The 21,964-nt window shown below is 46.1% G+C and overlaps 1 long non-coding RNA gene across 2 annotated transcripts in view; it reads right to left on the bottom strand.

Moving 5' to 3' along the window:
• Positions 1 to 19,637, bottom strand: part of LOC111730713 — a 125,349-nt gene extending 105,712 nt beyond the window's left edge. The window contains exons 1-3 of one of the 2 annotated variants that reach the window (XR_002776797.1): positions 19,547 to 19,637; positions 17,938 to 18,085; positions 6,532 to 7,086 (exon numbers count right to left, since the gene is read on the bottom strand). This is a non-coding gene — a long non-coding RNA (uncharacterized LOC111730713). Of the gene's footprint in view, positions 1 to 6,531; positions 7,087 to 17,937; positions 18,086 to 19,546 lie in introns of those variants that run through there. The other variant, XR_002776798.1, reaches the window with a different exon arrangement.
• Positions 19,638 to 21,964: the final 2,327 nt, after the last annotated feature.

A 21,964-nucleotide genomic window follows, 5' to 3' on the forward strand; every position in this document is an offset into this window, starting at 1 on the left:
TCTCGGTCCACTGGGCAGAGGACTCTTCCAGAGGACACTTAATTATCTCTGTATCTGAGCAGAATCTAGCATGCTCTTTGTCACACAGCAGGACACCAAGACTTAAAAATGGTGATACATAAATAAAGAGTAAAAGCAAGTATACATTCTCTCTTATTCCTAACTCAGAAACAAAAAGGAAAAGGCATAAACATCGGGTATTTTGATTCTTTAGCTTTTTCTGTCAATTATTATCTAAAGTTAACGACACAATTAAATTTTAACAACTAAATGTTTTTAAAAAGGATTATTTTACCACCTGAAGTAATAATTGTACATTTATTTGTATAATGTACCATAAAGCAATAACTTACAGAGAGAAGACCAAAAGTGTCTTTCAAAATGATAAACACCAAGAATATACATAAATACGCGCTGGCCTTACTCTCCCGGCTCTGCCCCTGCAAGCTAGAGGCAGCGAACAGGACACACCTCCTCCCTGAGACTCTGGTTCATCACCTGTCAACTGACCAGCATAGACACCGCCCCTTTCCCCTCTGATAATCGACAGCACTGTGACACTCCTTAGAACTGTCAGGAATGACATCAATGCCCGAAAATGAATACAAATGCTACTGACAAGAGACATTCACCAAGGGGTCTCCTTGACTAACGCAAACGTGACTACAGAGACGCAGGAAGACCTGAGGATTCCGGCAGAAACGCCAGCAACTCAGCGCAGCTGTCACAAGTGTGCACAGTGAGGTCGCCGAGGCTTAAAACATCGTAGGGAAAGGGAGTCTTACCGGGCTCGACCAAGTGACACCAGGAGCCAAAGCATTTAGCACCTCCGAGGACTTAAGGGGCCTGCTCACGCCTTAACCTCCCCCGGTCCCTTTCCACTGATGGAGTGGGGAAGTCCAAAGGCTGCGATTATATACTGTCCCCCGTGGCTCGCTTAGCATAATTTACCATTTGTTAGCCGCAGCCTGGCTCCTTCCGGTCACTGAAGTCCATGACAGTGAGGAAGGGGAGGAGAGCAGAGGCGGAGCCTGACTCCAGGAGACCTATCTGGCCGCCGAGAACCCATCGCATGTGTAAACTTCTCTGGGTCACGTGTTCTAACGTGCAGAGGGACATCGCTTTCGGAGTTTCCCACTGTCTCTGAATGTCATGCTCTGTTCCCCCGACGGCGGTGCCATCTGTCAGCCCGTCGGGCTCTAAGCCGCTCCGCGTGTGACTGCTAGTGATCTGAGATGAGGAAGAACGGTGATGAAGAAGGCCGCAGGGCTGAGCCGGCAGCTGCCGGAGGGGAGACGCGTCACTGCGCGGCGCGTGAGCAGACGCGGCAACAGAAAACTGGGACGCTGAAGAGTGGGAATGTCCCCACGGCCAACCAGCAGGGACCCTGGGCACAGATCTGCACCTCCATTGCACAAATTCAGTGTTCCGCTCTAGTCAGGAGGAAAGGATCGCTTAAAAGCGTCAAGCACGCCAACCGTGCTCTTCCAAAGAGCAGTGTTCTGTATTTTAAGGACTCCTTTTATTCAGCTTTAGAGGCATAAAGTTGACAAATAAAGCCATAATATATTTAAAGTGTATAATACAATGATTTGACGTACGGTCACGCGTCCTTTAACCGTGGGGACGCGTTCAGAGAAAAGCGCCGCCAGGTGATTTTGTCACTGCGTGAACTCACCTGGGCGGCACAGCCCTCTGCGCGCCCGGGCTCCGCAGCTCAGCCAGGGCCCTGGGCCTGCAGCCTGAGCAGCCGCGCTGCGCTGAGCACTGCGGGAGGCTGCGGCTCCATGCACAGTGTCTGTGTCTAAACACATGGAGTCTTCTAAGACGAGTGATTCCAGATGACCTCTCTGAAAATGTCCTGTGGCTAAGCAACCACCCATGTCACTGCACGGAGGTACCCAGCTCAGCAGCACACGACCGCGGCCTTGCCCTGCGCCCGCCCTGCCTCACTGTCCCCACCCTTGCTGCCCTGGACTGCAGGCCCATCGGAGCGGAGATGTAAATTTTGCCTCACACCGGTGAACTGTCCTGACCCCTGCCCGCCTCCAGGGAAGGGCCTGGAGACCCCATGCTTTCCAGCGTGTGACTGGAAACTTGCCTGCCGGGGACGGCGTCCGTCACCCCTGAGCACGCGGCCCTCTCCACCATCTGCCTGTGTCTCTCCCTCCCTCTCTCCTTCCCTCCCGCCCATGTCCTCTCCCTCTCGCATCCCTCTCCCTTTCTCTACCGACCCCAGAAAAGATCTTGATACAGTCAGATAAGAGGTGACAAAAGGAAACTTTTTAAAAATTCAACCAATGCATGTGACTAAATAGGGTGACGTGCTAAGTAGATAATAAAATGAAATAAAAACATTTTCACAGATATCTACTAAAGAAAATTTAAAAATACAAATTCCAGGTGATTCGCAATGCAGTACACCCCACGAGTCTTGAAAGGATGGAGAGCACGACATTGAGAAAAATTTTCCCGAATTTTTCTAAACATGCGCGCTCTGCACCCTAACGTTTGACACTTAATTCCACAGCGCAAAGTGTTCTTGTAAAGATAACAAAATAGACTTTGGCCTTCTTCATAGATGTGTTGTGGGTTTTTTAAATTCTAGATTATTCTTTTCCCAGAGATTTCCACTCTCCCTTGCCTCACCGGGGGCTTCAAAATCCCATTTATTACTATGAAGAGTGAATGGGATTCACACTTGCAAGTTTACTGCTCGGTCACTTCTCCCCCGTGGGTTTAAATAATCACCCGGTAGAGATTGTAGCTGCACTATGAATGCAACCGAGTAGGCTGAGAAATTAGAAACGGAAAAGAAGAATTAATTGGTATTAGACATGAAAGGGGAATTTTGTTCCTGAGCATTTGTGCTGTAATCTCCTCTAAACTTTAATGAAAGTCTCTCAAAGTTTATCATCTTAAAATGCATTCATTTTAAATTTACCCCCTCACCGGAAAGAGTCCCTGAAACTGTCAGTTTTCGACCCAAAAGCGTTTCGTGCTTAAGTGACCAGTTCCAGTCATCATCCCTCTGACAAAGCAGGTCTTTCAAAGCTGACTCTTGGAAACTTCTGCACGACAGGCCGGTCCCAGTCAGTGCAGCCATCTGTGCCACTGCCGAGCGCGAGGGGGGAGGGGCATGCACACTCCCAGCAGGAGAAACTCATGTATGTGCCACAGGGGACCAGGACAAGAGAGCTCCCAGACCATGGCTCATGGCAACCACGAATGGAAACACTCAAACGTCCACCAATGACAGAATGGAGACGTGAACAAATACGTTGGAACAGCGAGTGCTGTACATCAGCGAAAATACCTGCGGCCCTTACGTCAGCCCCTGAAAGCACTGAGCTTGTCATACGGCGTGAAAGAGGGTCACGTCGTCCACAAAATTCAAGAAGAGGCAACATAAACGATATTTCGCTCAAAGATATAAGTCTGCCCAGCAAAACAGCAAAGAACGGTAGAAGACCGAGGTGACACGGCTGCGACCCGAGAGGGGCCCCCGGCTGCTCCGGCACTGGGCAGGCGCGCCCCTCACTGGGGTGCACCTGCGGACGTCCGCCCCGCTATCACACCAAACCGGGTGTGGCTGCTCACACTCTTCACATGTATATTCAGGAATCAAAATATAATTAAAATATAAAGCACTGTAAGCAAAGGGGAGATGTCGGCTTCTAAGCTCGCTCCCTCCCAGAAATGTCAATTTGAACAACTACCCAGAACGCACCTGGAGCCCTGGGTTCCAGGTGAGGGACGACAGCTCCTGGGGGAGCACAGAAGAAAAGACACACTGAGGCCGGTAGAAGAGATAGACTCACGTGAATTAAACTAATTACGAAGTAAACTCAAAATCGACTAAAGACTTACATCTAAGACCCAACAACTGCAGACTACGGTACAAGAAGGAGGAGAAGCACTCGACAACGATGAGTCCTGGCAACAGCTTTTGGAATCTGACACCGAAACCTCCGGGAACGAAGGCAAGAAAACAACAAGGACTATATCAAGTCAAAAAGCTTCTGCCCACGAAGGAAACCATCAGCGACACGAAAAGACGGCTTACGGAATGGGGGAAAATATTTGTGGACCATCTCCTGATGAGGGTGAATTCCATCCTCAATAAGGAACTCATACGACTCAATACCCCTCCCCAAAAAAATTGAATTAAAAATGGGAAGAGGACTTAAATAGACTTTTCTTCTTAATAAGACATACAAACGGCCGGCAGGTGCTTGAAAAGATGCTCCATATGGCCAACAATCAGGGAAATGCAAATCAAAACCACAGTGAGACCTCGCCTCACACCTGTCACAATGGTGTCATCAGAAAAACATGGAACAACACCCCCACAGCCTCTTTTCCCAACGTCCAGCACGGGCACTGCTCCCCACAAACCTCACACTTGTAACCTCTCCTTGGCATCTGTGTCTTGGAGGATTCAAAGTAATCATGTTCTCGGAGTCAAAAGCTTGAACTCAGTGAATGCAGTGTACTACCCGCCAAGGAAAACCTGTAATTTTACAGAGCATTTCCCCACTTTTTAGCACAGAGATAAGCTCCCCAAGAGAACAAGGCTTTCCCATGGCTGTCTGCCCCAAAAGTGCCCATTTCTTTCTCTCTGATGACGTGTCTGAACACTGACACATGACCTTCCAACCCTGAGTAAAGATTTGCCCAGAACTTCAAGCCCAGGCCGGGCGACTCTCCTTTCTCTCATTCATGGGGTCAGAATTTGTGGAACACTTACTGAGTGGAAGTCACTGTCCCAGGCCCTGAGGACGTAATGGTGGCAAGATTTCTGCTCTGCACCCCCTCACGACTCCCCACACATCGCATAGAAGTAACAGGAGCACGTTACACTGAAGAAAGCTGGACCGATGTGCCGAGCATCCGGTCGGTCACGGAGACAGGCACGCCCCAGGGCTAGCGTGGGTTCGGCTCCAGGCCCCGGTAATGAAGCGGGATTGCAGCAAAGCAAGCTGTGGTCTTCGCGCTGCGGGAGGGCCTTGCCTTCGGTTTATGAAAACGCCAACACCTGTGAAGCAATAAGGCGCCGTGTGCCTGTAGATGCGGCCTCTCTGCTTCCGGATTTGTTGCTTCACGGCATCTCCTAACAGTTACTGGCTGCCCAGCACGGCCCCGGTGCTGCGAGGTGACACGATACTCTATGTAAATTTGTTTCTAGAATTGACAGCTGAATATTTCCTTTATGTTTTGTCAAAATGCTTTATCTACAATAAATCATAAAGACCCACAAGTCATGAACTGCATATGTTTACCCTTTGAAGACCAAATCCAGCATAGATGTAAAAAAGCAAGCTTCGGAATAAAAATTATAAAAATCATTTTAAATGTTTACCCAAAACACCTGTTTACAGTTATTCCTGAGTACAGGCATGCCTCGTCTTATTGCACTTTGCTTATTGCTCTTCACAGATGCTGCATTTTTTTGCAAACTGAAGACCCTCCACCAGCACAAGATTACGATTCACTTCATTGGGACCCTCGCTTTATTGTGGTGGTCTGGAACTGGACCCGCCATATCTCAAGGTGGGCCTGCATTCTCTGAGCACAGAGGGGAAGAGGCTGGCCCGTGCCCACTCTCACTGGGCCTCAGACCTGCTGACACCCTGACACCGTCTGCATAGTTCAGATATATTAACAGTATTCTCTTTAATTAAGAATTAAAAGATACCAGATACCATGCTAAGTACTTTGGACCTCTTAATTTTTACAACAAATCTTCCAGACAGGAATAATTATACCCACTTCATAAATGGGAAAAGCAAAGGCCAGAGAGATTAAGTAAACAACCAAACTCATACCAGGTGGCATAGCCAGGATCAGAACCCAGGCCTGTCTTACCCAGAGACTGAGCCCTTAGACCATCCGTGCTGCCTGAGACACCCCTCGAATGCGTCATTTGGAAGAATGAGGAGTCCAGGCTACCATCGTGTGTCAGGAGGGCGCATGACACCCTATCACGAGGAGAAGCAGCGCTAGCTAAGGAGCTACTGAGGGCGAGCAGGAAGATGGCGACTAGGGGACAGTGGACATGCCGTCTTTCTCCCTTGCCCTTGGGGGCTTGCGGGGAGTTTTCGCGGGACCCCTTCCGGCGGGCCGGGCTTTTGCTTTTGTTGGCGGAGGACCTCAATTGCTTTTTTTTTTGTTCCCGGGGGCTTTTGCTTTTCTTTTGTTTGGTTCGGTTTCTTGGGAAGTTGTTTTTTAAAAACGCCAGGCTTTTTAAATTTTCCCACGGGGGGAAAAATCAGTTCCTGAGTGACATTAAGCAGGTTCGGCAAAACTGTGGAGGCTCAGAAACAGGAGAATATACTGAGAAGTTCTGAAAAACAAATGGAATAGAAAAGGAAAAGACAGTATTTTAGGTTTTGTAACTTAAATTCTTAAGAAGATGAATGAGTAATGATATAGGAAAAAAATAACCCAAGTACGAATCTCCAAAACACACCTGCATGATTCCATGTTCTTCGAACTGCAGAATAAGAAGGGTAATTAGATTGCATTGAGAAGTCTTTTATTTGAATTAATTTATGAACAGATGTGTTGCTACAGACCTGAAGCCATCTCCCAGATGCCACCTTCACCCAACTCCACCTCCTAAGAATCAACCGTATTTGCTTCCATCTGTGTGACAACAGTGACATCCAGTGGCTAGCTTGTTGAAGTGCACTTTCACGGAAAAATGTCTGTAGGCTCTCCTTCACAAGTCATGTGCCCTTCCCATTTCCAAATGTCACCTGCAGGGTGCACCTTCAGAGGAGCATGGAAAGGATGAAGGAGAGAACTGTGCCCTCTGACAGTTCCGAGCGCATTCCCTCGTCTCTGGAGAGTGCTTGTGTGAAGCGGGGGCGTCGCGCACACGCACTCAGTGGCAGTTACAAGCCACCGTTTCAGTTGAAACACTTGGGCTTCCCAATCACTCGCGCTGTACTACTGTTTATCTGAGAGGCAGAGGGAAATGATGACGAATCGTTTGCTTCTCGTTTCTTTCTCTGACTTAGAGTTCCCACTAAATGTACGTGTGGGTCTGAAGGTTGGATGCTACACAGTGGCATCATGGTCCTCGAGAGGAAGAAACAGAAATATTTAGTGAGGCATGTTAATGGTCAGGAATGGACGCCGTCTGTGGGGGGGATGAGCCCTGGAAGGACCGACCGCTGCCGCTTGTGTCGGGCGGCAGTCTGGCTGGCAGGTGCACACATTCGCTTCGGGAAGAGATTTCACTCCTCAGTGCCTTTTCCCCACTGTGAAGAGCTGAGAGTCAAGCCTGCAAGGACCAGGCATACACGCTGGCCCCGCTGAAAACCGCAGGGGACAGCAGGATGCTGCAGAAGGCTGAATCGCTGGCCCAGCCCGTCTCTGAGGCATTAGTATAAAAGCGACACTAAATCACATAAGTGTGGTCCCGGGAAAGAGTGTCTCATTTCAGCCATATGCACACATAACATGATCGTCACTTTAATTAAAGCAAGATCTTACAGAATACTGATACTGTGCCATTTGGTGAGGAGGAGGAGACGTGTAAAGGGACAGACTACAAAAAAGAACGTCGGTCTGGGGTTGATGTGTGTAACCGATGTCGTCTGTGTCTGTCTTCCCGGGCCTTCTGAGATCACCCTTTTCTGTTTAAAAGTTGGCCCAAGCCCTCGCACCATGAAGAAGAAATATCGTGTGCGTCCTGCCCCTGCCCCATCACCTCATCGGTGTCCGCTTCTCTCGTTCTCCTCTTGCTATCATGTCCTGCCTCTGCTGAGCTCTCCCGAGCTCTCTGCTCCCTCGCTCTGCTACCCTCTCATTCCGGCGAGACTGAAGTAAGCAATGTAAAAGCGGGAACACCTTTCTAGAAATCCTGTTCCGGCTCTGCCCGCAGTGTCTACGACCTTCTCTCCTCTCTCGTTAGAGCAGCTCGGCCGTGCTTCCGTCTCCCATTTCCTTCCAGACCAAGCCCTGAGTCCATCCACTCACACCCGAGTGCCTCCTCAGAGGGGCTTATCGAATGCAACGACGCTTCCTATGAGCAATGATGTCGCCACAATGTTCTCTGTACTTGCAGATGGTGTGTTGAAAACACTTCTAGATGTAGTGGGCTGATCTAGCAGAAGTTACATTTTCCCTCTTCAACAGAAGCCGGAACACACTCAGTAGAGTGTGAAAAAGACCCTGGAGCACTTTGAACACCTGTTCTGAAAAACAGACCTCCCCTGTCTGCACAATAGTCAGAGCGCTCAGCACAGGTGGGGGCAGATGGCATGAGGGCTGGGGGTGGGAGGAAGGGGTGCAGCGGTGTACTATAAAGTTTAACAACCAGCTCTTTGAGTTTCGATATGAATGTTGGTTAATCTTTTCATTTCTGTTCATGAGTAAAGCAAAAATAAAACAATAGAGATGGATGGCGGAACTTAGCTCGTCTGTCGATGATACGAGAGACTCTTTTGCTAAAATAAATACATATACCAAATTATGTATTTTGGGATCTATACGATTCTCTTAGTTATAAAACTATAAAACCAAATTTTTAACTGTAAAGTGTCCTTTGTCATGGTACCCAGCCATCTAAAAATAAGTGGCCTATGCTATATATATGCTTTAAAGTATTAGAATAATATAGCAGAATCTTTGTCTTTAACATTTACCTTAGAATTTCTCTAAAACATAAATGAGATCATTTTCCTTTCTACCAATAAATGCAATTTTATGAATACACTCTCAAGTGTCTCAAGTCTTATTTCATTATCAGCAGTAACAAGCCACTCTGCTATCTTTCTAATGACAATTTTCATTATAGAGATAAGAAAAGCCATTACATTTAGAAACTCAGCATCTGAGGTGTAACTCCTTTGTGAATATTTCCATCAGTTCACCTCGTTTTCCTGTTCGACATTAATCAACTCTTCACCTACAAATATGCTGTTTCATTTAGAGCTAGTGTTTAAAGTTAATCAACGGCCTATGTCCTGCTTCGTTTCAGGAACCGTGTAGGTATGCATCAGGGGAACACAAATATTAAAGCTGTAAGTGCACTTCTTAGTGAATTTATAGTAACGTTTTAACTTAAAGCCCTTTCATACAAAAGAAGTGCAGTGACAGGGAGACCCCCACACTCCATTAAAGTAACTGCACCAGGAGAAGATTTTCTGGGCACATCTGAAGAGCAGCGCAAGGAAGGTCGCCTTGACTGGGCTTGGGGTGTTGTGCTGAGGTTCCTCAGACAATGATTGGTTCCACTTTGATAGTTTTCAGTAAATAGTCAAACCTTTCCTTCCATAGAAAATTCAAAGCCGCACAGTTGATTTTCCCACTCAGCGGTAATTTCTGGCCTCAACTTGTTATTAGATCTGTCTCAGCATTCTTATTTGTCAGGTCAGTGTAGTATAGATGTCACACAGTGGGCATCATAATGACCCCTCAAGGAGTTCCTAAGTCAGGAAACTGAAATCCACAACAGCGGGGCTGTGCAGGGTCAGTGCGCCCCACGCATTATTCATTCGACAAATGTGTACCGAATTGTCACTAGGCGCCAGGCACTGGCTGAGCAATACTCTGCCTGTTCCTTGTAGACTGTACTTCCTGTTTCCTTTATTTGCTCCATTACTATTACCTTTTAAATGTCCACTTGAATGATCCTTTGAGTAACCTGGCTTCTCAGTTGGTTCTCCCAAAGCAGACCCTGAAATGAGTACTTGGTTGCAGAGGTGATCTGCAGGCTGAACTAATGACAACATAGCACAAAGACGATGCTCCATTGTTATAAACAAATTCTCCCATCAGGGGCTGCCGTCCCACGAGGGCGAGTCTGATTTTCAGTCTCTACCTCCTCTGAATCCAGAGACCACATCTAGACTAATGAAAACATTCCAGGATCCCAAGGAGCTTTCAAAACACTGTAAGGATTTTTTCATTAGGAAGGAAGAATATCTTTGAGGAACGTACTGCAGATTTAAAACTTGTACAAACGGGAATTAAACAGTCGAAGAACCTCTAGAAAGAGTATGTGTTGGGACACTTAATCATTTAGAGGTCAAATATACATATTTTTATATTTTGAATTACAAGTAATATATGTGATATAATTGAGTTTTCTTTTATTTTAAAAAGTATCTCTCATATGTAGATATGGGACGGGAGAGATGTATATTAAAATTGAAGAAAATTCTGCCACATGGTCTTTGAAGGAAGTCTATAGAAGGTAAAGTGAGAAGACCAACGAAATTAGGCATGTGAAAGTGCTTTGTGACATTTAAAGGGAAATAAGTTAAAAAGAAATGTAAAATACATCTTTTACATCTTTAACATGATACTAAGTCAGGTAGCAGTTTACCTTGGTGCCCGAGAGAGGACACACAGGCCACGGGCCTGGTGGCTGGAGACAGCGGTGTGGGAGGGAACAGAAGGCAGCTCAGGTCCATTAATCAGGGGCAGGAAAATTCTGTCCCAAAGTCCACACCACGTCTCTAAGCCACAGGCTCTCCAGCGTTAGCGACAGGGGTGGTTGGAATGTCGGGCTTGAGAAAGCACTGCGTGCGCCCAGCCCAGCCGCGCCCCCGTCTCCCAGCTTCATTTCCCTGCTTTCTCAACAATGGCCAGAAGGTGGCGTGCACGACACTAATTCCAAAAGTACATACCCTGCTGCCCACATGCGCTAAGGAGTCCATCAGCCGGCATGTGTGCTTTTAGTTCCCAGTGGAGACAGCACAAAAGACAAATGAAAGTTTGAGAAGACGGACCGGAGAAAGGCCACACAGACCACAACCACCATTACCACCCAAGAGCAGCCCATGGGCTAACACGTGTTCTGAGAAATCCTTCTCATGAAATTCTGGGATTGAAAGCATTGGCTTACAGATTATTCTGCAATTCATTCATATTTTTTTAGATGTCTGTTTGCTTTTTAACTATCTGTCGCCTCCTAAGTTTTCCCTTTACGAATGGCAGTGATGGGAAACTAGACTGCAGCGTTTTATCTCCACAGCCCACAGGACACAGTGTTTATGAGGCTCCTCCGCATCCCAGACAGGCCTCCGAAGTCAGCGACTGCTCAACCAGCAGAGACCCTCCTCGTCCCCAGTGAGAGGAGGGGACGCGCCACGGAGGAAGGGGCCGCAGCCTGGGAAGTGTGAGAGGAAGAGACCTGCCCGCCTGTGCTCCGGCTCCCAGTGTCCTGTTCAGGGAGGACAGGCACCGTCTGCTTTGCATAGTAAGCCTCGTCGAGGAAGTGGCTATTGCTCCTTCCAGTGGAAGTCTCTGCTGTGATCTCTGGACCTGCGAGAGGAAAGGGCAGTGTGCTGGCGACGCTGTGGTCAGTTCAGGAGGGCCCTGCGCCCTCGGCTAGGCCTGGGTGCTTACGATGGGATGGCATGGTGACAGCTTCCCGCAGGGCCAGAGGGTGGCAGCCACAGTGATGAGTGACTCAGGGCCGAGGACAGGAGCCTAGGTGCGTGGCAGCCGCCCGCCGAGGACGGCGTGCTGGTGACCAAGGACACACACTGCCTTGGCAGGGGCATCGCACTTCCGGCTCTTCACAAGTTCTTGAGGGTGTATGCAAACCCTGCATCCTCAGTGCCCTCGGCGTTCCCCATGACGCCACATGTTTTGACAAGTCCCCTTCCACACAGAGCCCAGCATTTCCCTAAGGGTTCAAAACCACCGCCTTTCAGTCAGGTTACGCCTGCTGGCCCTTGGTGCAGGAGGAGGGCCATGGCCAGGAACGGCGACAGCGCTCGCTCGCACCGGGCTTCCTCCCTAATGACGGCTGCAGCTCTAAAGGGCTTTTCATGAACAGAGGGCTCAAAATCGAAGCCAAAGGTAACATAGAGCATGTGAAATATGAAAAACGTACCAGGGGAGCAAATCCTCATAAGAGATGGCACGTACTCTGGTGGGCTCGGGTACTCCAGTCTCCTCGTCCCTGCGTCCCCTCCTTGCTGGGAGCCAGAACGGGAAGGCGCACCTGGGCGCCGCCAAGTGACTCGCACAGGCCCTGAGCATGCTGGACTCCCGCTGGCTTCTTTAGGTCTCGGGGAGGGGCCTAAGGAGAGGAGGGACTGGGCGGATGCCTGCAGTGTCTTCTGACCTGATCGTTGACACTGAGCTGGTTCCACACGTCTGGCTTCTCCAGCTGGTCGGACACGCACGTGAAGACTAAAGGAAACACGCTGCTTGCTGTCCACGAGCACCGTGCAGGGCCACAGCGGGCGCCCTTCCTTGGGGACACTGTCAGAGCATTCATGGCCCCACGAAGGCACCCGCACCTCTGCACCTTCTACTCTCCCCAGGGTCTGAGTCACAGTCGCAGATTGCACTTCACGACATTAACTCTGCAGTCACCAGGGTAGTCTCCAGTTCTGTTCTGATATACTAAATTATGACAATTAATTACGAGATTCTGGCCACCGACAGCATAAATCTCCTTAGACTTCAAATTCAAGACTGGGCTTTATGAGACGGAGCAGGGATCTGCCAAGTTCTGCCACCTGCTCACCATGTAACAGTGGGAAAGTAACACTAACAGCACCAGAGACTGAGGCACCGTCCTAAGCCTTCCCTTGGACTGACCACTCTAGTCCTCAAAAAGACCCTGTGAGACAGGACCCTAGGAGGTGAGGAAACGGGACGAGTAACGCGGTCGAGATTACAGGGCTGGTCAAATGAACAGGGATCAAACCCAGTGGCCCTGCCGCTAGAGCCTGTACTCGCAGCCACTTCACTGGTGGGTTTTACATTGTTAAATATAACCCACTATAAGAACTGTTTTTTACCATAACCCATTGTAAGATGTATGCTGCACAATACAACCCAGTGCACACCATCTATATAAAACCGAAACTAAAATTTTACGAGACTATACTTACTCTTACTTCATGCAAAGCATTGATATTTTCTATTGTATTTTATGTTTAAAACTGCTGGTCACTCCCCACAAAACTCAAGATCCACTGAGATTCATGACCTCAAGTTTGAAACTCAAGGCACCACGCCTCTTTTCACCACGTAGGAGTTTATGAGACTGAAATAGGGTGTCGTGTGCAGAACATGGAGCTCAGTGCCTGCCACACATTGTGCTCGATGCACAGCAGAGATCCTTGTTGGTCTTGTAAACCGGCTGTAATTACGGAGGCAGGGACCCTGAAGGGGAAATCCTGGCTGGGCTGTAGATGAAGATCTTGCCAGTTAGGATCTGGACCTGGCGATAAGACTGGGAATTTCCCCAGTATTTTTAACTCTTACAGTAATAGACATCCACATGCAGGAAGAGAGCTGGCTGTGGCTAAGTCCGGTTTCCTTTTCTCCACCTGAAAGGGAGATGTACAGGTTGCTGTGCCTCTCTGCTGGGGCCCTCAGTCTGCCCAGCTTATTGGTCTGTGTTTACACCCAACGTTGTTCTGGACACTATCAGCTACGCACAGCTGGTCTTTACACCCAACGTTGTTCTGGACACTATCAGCTACACACAGCTGGTCTTCATAAAAGAGTCCAGCTGAGGAAGATCCACTCGTCCCCTTTACAAATGACTCTGGCTTCGTGGCTTAGGCAACACAAATTTATTCTTAGAAACTGACTGCCTTCCAGAGGTCAGAAGTCCGACTGGTCTCACCAGGCTAAAAGCTAGGTGTCACGGGCAGCATTCCTTTCTGGAAGCCCCTGGGGAGGATCCATTCCCTCGCCTTTTCGTTTCTTTCCAGGGGCCACTGTATTCCTTGGCTCGTGGCCCCTCCTTCCTCCCTCGAAGCCCACAATAGCAGGTCAAATCCTTCTCACAACAGCTCACACTGATTCCGTCTCTCCTCTCCTCCCCTGAATCTTCTGCCTTCCTCTTCCATCTTGTAAGGACTCTTACGATCACACTGTTCCACTTGGATAATCCAGGATAATCTCCTTGCTTTAAGATCCTTGATCCAATCACATCTGAAAGGCCCCGTTGCCATGTACGGTAACATCCAGAGATGCCAGGGAGTAGGTGCTGACATTTGGAGGGGAAGGGGGCAGCTATTCCGCCTGCCCCGGGAGAGAAGGCACACGCAATAGCTCATAGATAGAACACCGACAACAACGAAGAACGCTGCGTGCCAGGTATTGTGCCGAGTGCTCTACTCGCGTCAACGACTTCCTTGTCGAGAAACCAGGCTCGTGAGATGATACACACTGCCCAGGTCACACAGACAGTTCACGCCCAGGTTGCCTGCCTCCAGGTCACGCTCTCGACCCTTTCTCTGCATAACTCAGGACTCGGTGTACACATTCAGTGGTGTGCAACTTCTCCCCATCAGACTCATTTACTCTTTTCTCCCTGGGACCCTATTTTGAAAGATTTTGTGTATTAAAATTGTTTTCATTAATGAACGTCATTAATGAAATTGTTTTCATTAATGAACGTCATTATAATGTCAGAAAGCTATGAGCTAATCTCTTTGCCTCTTCTAGATTTACATACTTACAGCCAAAAATAATGCAACTTTACATTTTACTTAACACACGTTGGCATCATTTTGGAATACTGAAACGAGAGCTCAGATAACCCCCTCTTAGGTGGCCTGGGGTTCAGAGGAGGGAATCGATGGGGTGGAGCAGTCCAAGAAAAGGGGTCTGACCTCAACCTCAAAGAAGCAGAGATTTCAGATAAACCAGAGAACAGAGAATGTGAATGACATCTACGACAGTGGTCTCCAATCTTTTTGGCACCAGGGACTGGTGCTTCATTGAGAATCTAATGCCCGATGATCTGAGGCGGAGCTGAGGCGGCGATGCTAGTGCTAGGGGCGGCTGCAGATACAGATGGAGCTTCCACTCGCCAGCCCGCCACTCACCTCCTGCTGTGTGGCCCGGCTCCTAACAGGCCACGGACCAGTACCAAACCATGGCCTGGGGGGTGGGGACCCCTGATCTGGGAGATGACACAGGAAGCCTGTTAGGGAGAACTGGAAAAAGAAACTGGAGGAGAACAGATAACATCAGGCTTTGAAAGAAAGATAAGTAAGGTTAAAGTTAGCCAAGCAGCAAAGCACAGAAGCTGAAAAAGTTCTGAGCAGATGTGCTCGGACTTGGGTAGGTCAATCATCTAGAACAAAGAAAGGAGGAGGCAAGGAAGGGCGTGGAGACTAACTTCACTACATGCCCTTTGATTCTTCTAAATTTTATACAATGTAGATGTATAAGCTAATGTAGTAGACAGACACATGCATGTAATATATATACACATATAAGCTAATGCACTAGATACATACATGTAATATATGTATAATTGTAATATATAGGTACATGCTTGTAATATATTACATATGCATGTAATATATATGCATGCATGTATTATGTGTGCCTGTCATACAGATACATGCACTATATGCATGCGATATCTAGGCACATACATGTGATATGTTATAAATGCCTGCAAGATCTAGATACATGTGTGTAACGCAGACATGAATGTAGTGTATAAACATAATATGTAGATATGTCCACGTATATGACTATCTTTACTGGCCCAGAGTACCATCCAGTTAACCAGACGTCTACTCTTGGCGCACACATGAGCTGGGATGAAGACTCCTCCATTCCGCCCCCTCCACAGTAAAGCTACTTCAGCAATTTCCTCGTTGTCTTAAAAAATTGCTCCTTTGGTCTCTGTCTACCTACTTCATCCCTAAGCATCCAAAGCTTGGTGCCCAAGCACTTTATATTACTTTCACACATCTGCCCAATTTGGATGAGAACCTACTACAGAACTGACTCAGAACTCTCACACAATGCTGTCATTTACCCCCACGGTCCATGATCAGCTGTAGAGTCACAAGGCGCATGCGGCCCAGCCCAGCCCAGGGGCCTGGCTCAGACAACACCTGCCAGCTGGCCTCATCCCCACTCCAGGCTCCACGTCATCACCAGGGATGGGCATTAGTATTTATCTTTTCATGTTAGTATGCGATTCAAGGGGCATTTTTATCTCACAGATCAACAGGTATCCTATTCGTTTTGTTTTTAAGAGCTAATGAATGAAATAATTCCAACGATGTTTTTGTGGGAAGATGCTGAACCTTTACACTTTCTGAATACTAACATATGCTTGATTTATAGTACTGGAAAGCTCGACAGTCAAAGCAATCGCCCATGAAGCTAGGCAAGCACCCCATAAACCTGCTGCATTGGTGCTGTGAGCGGAGTCTCAGGCAAATGGAGGCGTTAGGATTCCTTCACTGTTATGAGGTTTAGGGAGAGTCGCATGAGAAAATAACTCCTCAAACAGGCTGCGACTTAATTACATTCAAAGCCACAGTGTTAAGCTCTTGCTAAGAGTTTAGATGTTACACACCAGCTTATATAAACAAGTACAAGTTACAGCAGGCATAAAAGAGGGACTAAACTAAAACTCACTGCCCGACCAGATCCTAAAAGCGCTGGGTGACTCTGCACATTTTGCCAATTTCCATGTGTGAGGTCACATGCTACACTGTACGAGTGAAAGTCGTACAGCCAATTACCTGATGGGCCTGACTCCATTAGTCAGCTCGGAAATATTTATTGAGGTCCCCACAGAAGAGTCATTTTAGAAACCATGTTAACAAGAAAACATCCCAGGATGGACTAATTGCTAAGCTTCTAAAAACTGTTCTCTCTTCTCCTGGAACTCCTGGGAAGGCAGGAAAAGACGCCGTTTGTCTGTATGTGCCTATGTAGCACGGTGTTCACCGGCAAATGACACGAAGCCAGAACACAGAAAACCTTAGAGCAGAGCCATGATTCAGAACTGAAATTCATGTGTCACGTTCATGAAGCACTTCCAAGGGCGTCATCCCATTCATCCCTCCCGTAACCCTCATGAATGAGAAAAGCAGGTTGCAGCAAGGGCAGGCAACGTCAGTACCAGAAAAGACTGGGCTTGCGACCAAGCACGACCCTGTTTTATATGTGGGAACATCGTGCAGATATTTAGAGCCTCTGTCCCCTGCCCATGAATTTCAGGTAAGTATTACAAACTCACAATATGGCACTGACTCTAAAAACATTTTGCCCAGAGGGTGGTAGACAGATGTGATTCACCCGCCCACCAGCGGCCCTGAAAGGCACAGTTCCTGTTCTAGGACTTTGCAGCCCCCTGTCAAACATACCAGAGTCTTCGACGGCGACTCCCCTCCTTCTTGTCACGCTAGCAAAGGGCCAGTGATTGGCACCTTCAGATCGCATCTCCCCGTAGTTCTTCCCAGTCGGTCATACTCCACAAAACAATCGTGATTCGGTCCCTCATCCACTGTCTCTCTAGTAACCACTGTGCAGCATGAACGTCAGTCGTTGAATCTCTGTACGGTGTTGCTGTTAAATACCTATGTCATACACATATGTACACTCTGCTACATCTCCGACGTAAGCTTTTTAATGACTGAGGTGTCTCGGCATTTAATTCAGATTATGCACCATTTTGAGGTGCTCACTAAATAGAAAAGACTTGCAATGCCTTTGTTCTAATGAGTTCACCGCCTCATCACAAAGCAGATAGACAGGAACAGCAAATATACGCTGTTCGGCTCTGACTTTTACAGGCATGGGTCCCAGTTTCACTGCAACTCTCGGAGACGATATCGTAAACCTCACTCACAAGGACTCTGGTGCAGTGAACCTGAGTTAGACTGTCTGGTTTACTCTGAGTCCTACCACCTTCCAGTTGGAATACCTGAGGCTAGTACTCTGCTCAGAGGCTCAGTTTTCCTCTCTTTAAAACAGGAATTGTTGTGGAGAACATTTACCACCATCCCACCATTCTGGATCTTTCCTCCCCAGAAGAGAGTCCTTTCATTGGGATATCACAGCCAGCCCTCCTCTGCACATCCGTTTCCCATCCACCCCACCGCCACACACACACACGCACACGCACGCACACACACACACACCTGCCCATGCCCCATCCTGGGGAGAGGAAGAGTGTCTTACCCGACTTGTGAGTTTGGGAACACAGTAACTGGTCTCTTTCTCTTCGTTTTCTCATTGGAATCTTCCTGCCTCAGAGAGAATACACTCTGCTCCTCAGAGTAATACGCTGAGAGGGCTGCCTCCATGGGGCAGGCTGGGTTTGTCCTTCCTGTGATTAGGTGGGTACAGGATCAGTACACCCACTTGCCAATACATCTAAAGCATGCTCTCCAAATTTCAATATAAAGTTCACATTTTGGTCTTCATCTCTACTGCTCTTTTGCTTACTTCTCAGTTGGTTCTGAACTTTAAGAGTATCATCTATTAACCCCATCATATCTCAATAGGGATAATAATTACAACATAAGATTGTCTTGATATTGTATTTGGTAGAATGTAAAATATTTCTTATGTATAAGGAGTTAGTATTTCAATTTTAATACTTCTTTCATCTATCTCTTCATTTCATAGATGCAGTTTTTAAGATTGATTTCTTCATCCAATCGGATGACTGAGTTTAGGCTAAATCTACAAAAAGGAATAAACTTAATATTGGATTATGCTTGAAATAAAATATCTTCCATTCGATGTTTTCAATTGTACATGGTTTCTTTTTTAATGTTTAACAAACTTTTAATTTTCTAAATAGGTGATAGAAAATACTACTGTACTGGATACAGTCTAGAATTTAGAGAATTATTGAAATATTGGCCACAAAGATTTTTTAAAATCTGGTACTTTTTTTATAACTTTACCTCTGTGAACTATAATTATTTTTAAACATGAATTTGCAACTTAAACTAAACATGCCAGATAATCCTGCATGCTTTTATTCCCAAAATTGCAGTCTTCAGCTGGCCACGACATCCTTCCCTGGCCTAAAGTGACAATACATAGATTATTATCAAATTCATTCATCGTTCTGGGAACTGGTGAACAAAACAGATATGGCCCTTATCTCCATGGAGATCACGTTCGAAACAAAAGCATGGCTATATAGTTTTCCAATCACTTTTCAATATTTTATATAGCCAGTCTTGACAATTATCTTACCAGGCTGATATTTCTCACTAAAACTAAAGTTTTCAAGGCCCCAACTACTTTATTTTGAGAAAGGAAACTAATATTTATTGGGTATAGCCTTATGGAAATAATCCTGTTTAATTCTTATATTACCCTTAAGAAAAATATTATTTTCACTGTTTAATAGATGAAGGAAGTGAGGCTCATTGAGATTACATAACACCCACAAGGTCACGAACTTTAGTTAATGAAGAGGGAGACTTCTAACTCACTGATTCCAAAGCCCTATGTTTTTCTACTAGAATGAATCAGTTAATGTCATTATATCCCAAGTCAGTGCTGTTATTATAATGAGAAGAATTTTTAAAGGATAAAAATGATGTATATAAAGACATCAGTAAACTAGTAAACTTTGGTAAACTATTATTAAAGAGAAACATCAACACTTTAAGATTGCTAGACTGAACTTTAAAAGATATCTTTGCTCACATTTAAAATAACTCTTCATTTAATAATGTTGAGCTGTAACAAATCATTCACACTCCATCTCTCAGAAGTCTAACACCACTTCGTGAGAACAGTGAACAGATTCAGGATGCGGTAATACCTTTCCTCGGTTCAGATCCCGCTCTGCCACTTAATAGCTGTGGGGCCTTCCACAAGTAATTAACATCTCGGTGCCTCAGTTTCTGTATCTGCAAAATGAGAATGAGAGTAGCATCTAGTGAACAGTATTTTGGTATTAAATCGCTTAGAAGAGTGCCTGACACATAGCGAGCATTAAATAAGTATTAGCTGTTATCGCTATTGTTGTTGTTGTTTTAGAGATTAAATACCTTACGTCCATATCCCCATAATCTACAAAGGACTTGAAGGATGAGATTATGGCCAGCCAGAATCTCTTTCCCAGGAGTTCTGGGCTCCAAAACAGAACCAAGACCATAAGCAAATCCCTGGAGAAGTCAGAGGAGCCAGCTTTCTGACTGAGTTGCAGATAGTGAGGGCTTCTGTCTGGGTAATAACTGCTCCACAAGCTTGTCAATGTCCTCTCTCCAGACCACCGGGAGCACATCCGCAGTTCTAGAAAGCTGGTTACTGACTCACTGCAAGGAGGAGAAATGCATACCATGGGGAAGCATGGGACATCTTAGTAAGAGGATTAGAAAGAACTTATGACAGGATTTGTGGTTTATCTTACATGATTTGGGGAGCATTCAAGGAAACGGGTACCTTAGATGCTGTCCCAAAGCAGAGAGAATTCTGACTGGGTATCTTAATTCTTATCTAGACAGTGAGAGAAATGAAATCAAGCTAAAGCTGCAATTGGTAACGAAATAGCAGCCACTTGTTATTAGTCAGCGAAGGGCGATGTTTGCTCATTTTTTGGTTTGGACTATTTCTTATTTCTGTCTGTTCAGACGTGAGCATGCAGTGGTCTTATCTTTTCTTGTTCTAACATAGTCTCAAAGTGGTCTTGTCTAGATTGGTGTTCTCTGAACACATTTATATTCAACAGAACTTCACAGATTCACTGTGAGTGCCAGGCCAGCTCCCAGATAACAGGGGCTATGTTTTCTCTTTCTCAAACTAGATAAGAGCGTTTTGCTCGAGGGGCAGAGCTGGCCAGGAAAATAACAACTATTGTGGTTATTATTCACACATATCGACAGGTTCATAGTTTATAAAGTCCTTTCATAGTCACTGTATGAGTTGAGCCTCTCAGAACAATCCTGGGAGGTAAGTAGGCCATAGGTCCACACCTTGAACACCTCCAGAGGCCCCATCCATTATATATTCCACGTGAACAGCAGTCCCCTGGAGTTGTGCAACAAGGCTGTGCTGGCGGGGCAGACATTTCCATTCCTTTATGCAATTATGAAATTGAATGAAAGAAGATTCCTGAGTGTTCCTGTTTCCCAACCAACCGCGTGCTCTCTGGCAACCTACTCATCTGCTGACGTCAGATCCCTGATTCAGAGTTTCCACACCAGTCTGCCCTCTCATGACCTGGACTACAAAGGCTACTCTTTGTCTGTGCCTGCCCAGAACAGGGTGCTACGAAGGGTACTGAACTTAGAACCTCTTTCACGTAGCCCATTCCTAAAACAAACAAAAAAGTATAGTGTATGTGTGTGTTAACTTAAAAAGTTAACATGTCTTAGTATATTTTGCTCAAAATATCCCGCTAAATGTAGGGGCTGAAAGTTTTAAACGCAGACTGAGCTACTAGTAACATAGCTTTACCCATTCTTGGAAACCTGCCAAGTAAAACATCAAAAGAAAATAAAATTTCCCATGAAATAGCCATTATTAATACATTTTTGCCCAGCACTGTCTTTCTGTAGCTGGGAAATTCCCTCTTGCTACTAAATTTCTCTCCTGAGACATGATATAAAGTGAAACTGAAAATGGAATACCCCACTGATAATTGCAAGCGGTTGCTGGGAAAATATGAGCATTGATTCAAACAGATTTGGTTCAGGAATCCTGTCTCTGTAATTTACAAACTCTGTGACTTAGGGCAATTTACCTTACCTCTCTTGCACTAAATTATGCATGCTTCTCTCCTCTAATATCTGAGAGTGTCCAGAATTCCCTATCAGAACACTAATCACCCTCTACTGTAATTATATGTTCAGGTTTCTCTCTCCCTTAGAACACTACGAGCAGGGACTGTGTATATCTTGTTGTCCTTGTATTTCCAGCACCTAGCGTTATGACACATAAAATATTTGTTAAATTTATCTGTTGCCTTAGGGAAGGTGGACTGGAGATCTGGAGAATCAGGAAGGCTTACTTTTCATTTACATATGTTTTTATAATTCTTGAATGTTTTACTATGCCAATTTGGTACATGTATTTTTTAATTAAAAATCATATTCACATGAAAAAAGTTTCTTGCACATAAATATGCAAATAAATGTTTGGTAATGAAATAGTAGGCATTTGATTCTGTCCAGCTTCCTCTCAGAACAATCCTGGGAGGTAAGTAGGGGTCAAAGTAGATGATTTTAAGACAAATTGT

Source organism: Pteropus vampyrus, unplaced genomic scaffold (assembly GCF_000151845.1).
Source record: "Pteropus vampyrus isolate Shadow unplaced genomic scaffold, Pvam_2.0 Scaffold330, whole genome shotgun sequence".
In the NCBI taxonomy this organism is placed as follows: Eukaryota; Metazoa; Chordata; class Mammalia; order Chiroptera; family Pteropodidae; genus Pteropus; species Pteropus vampyrus.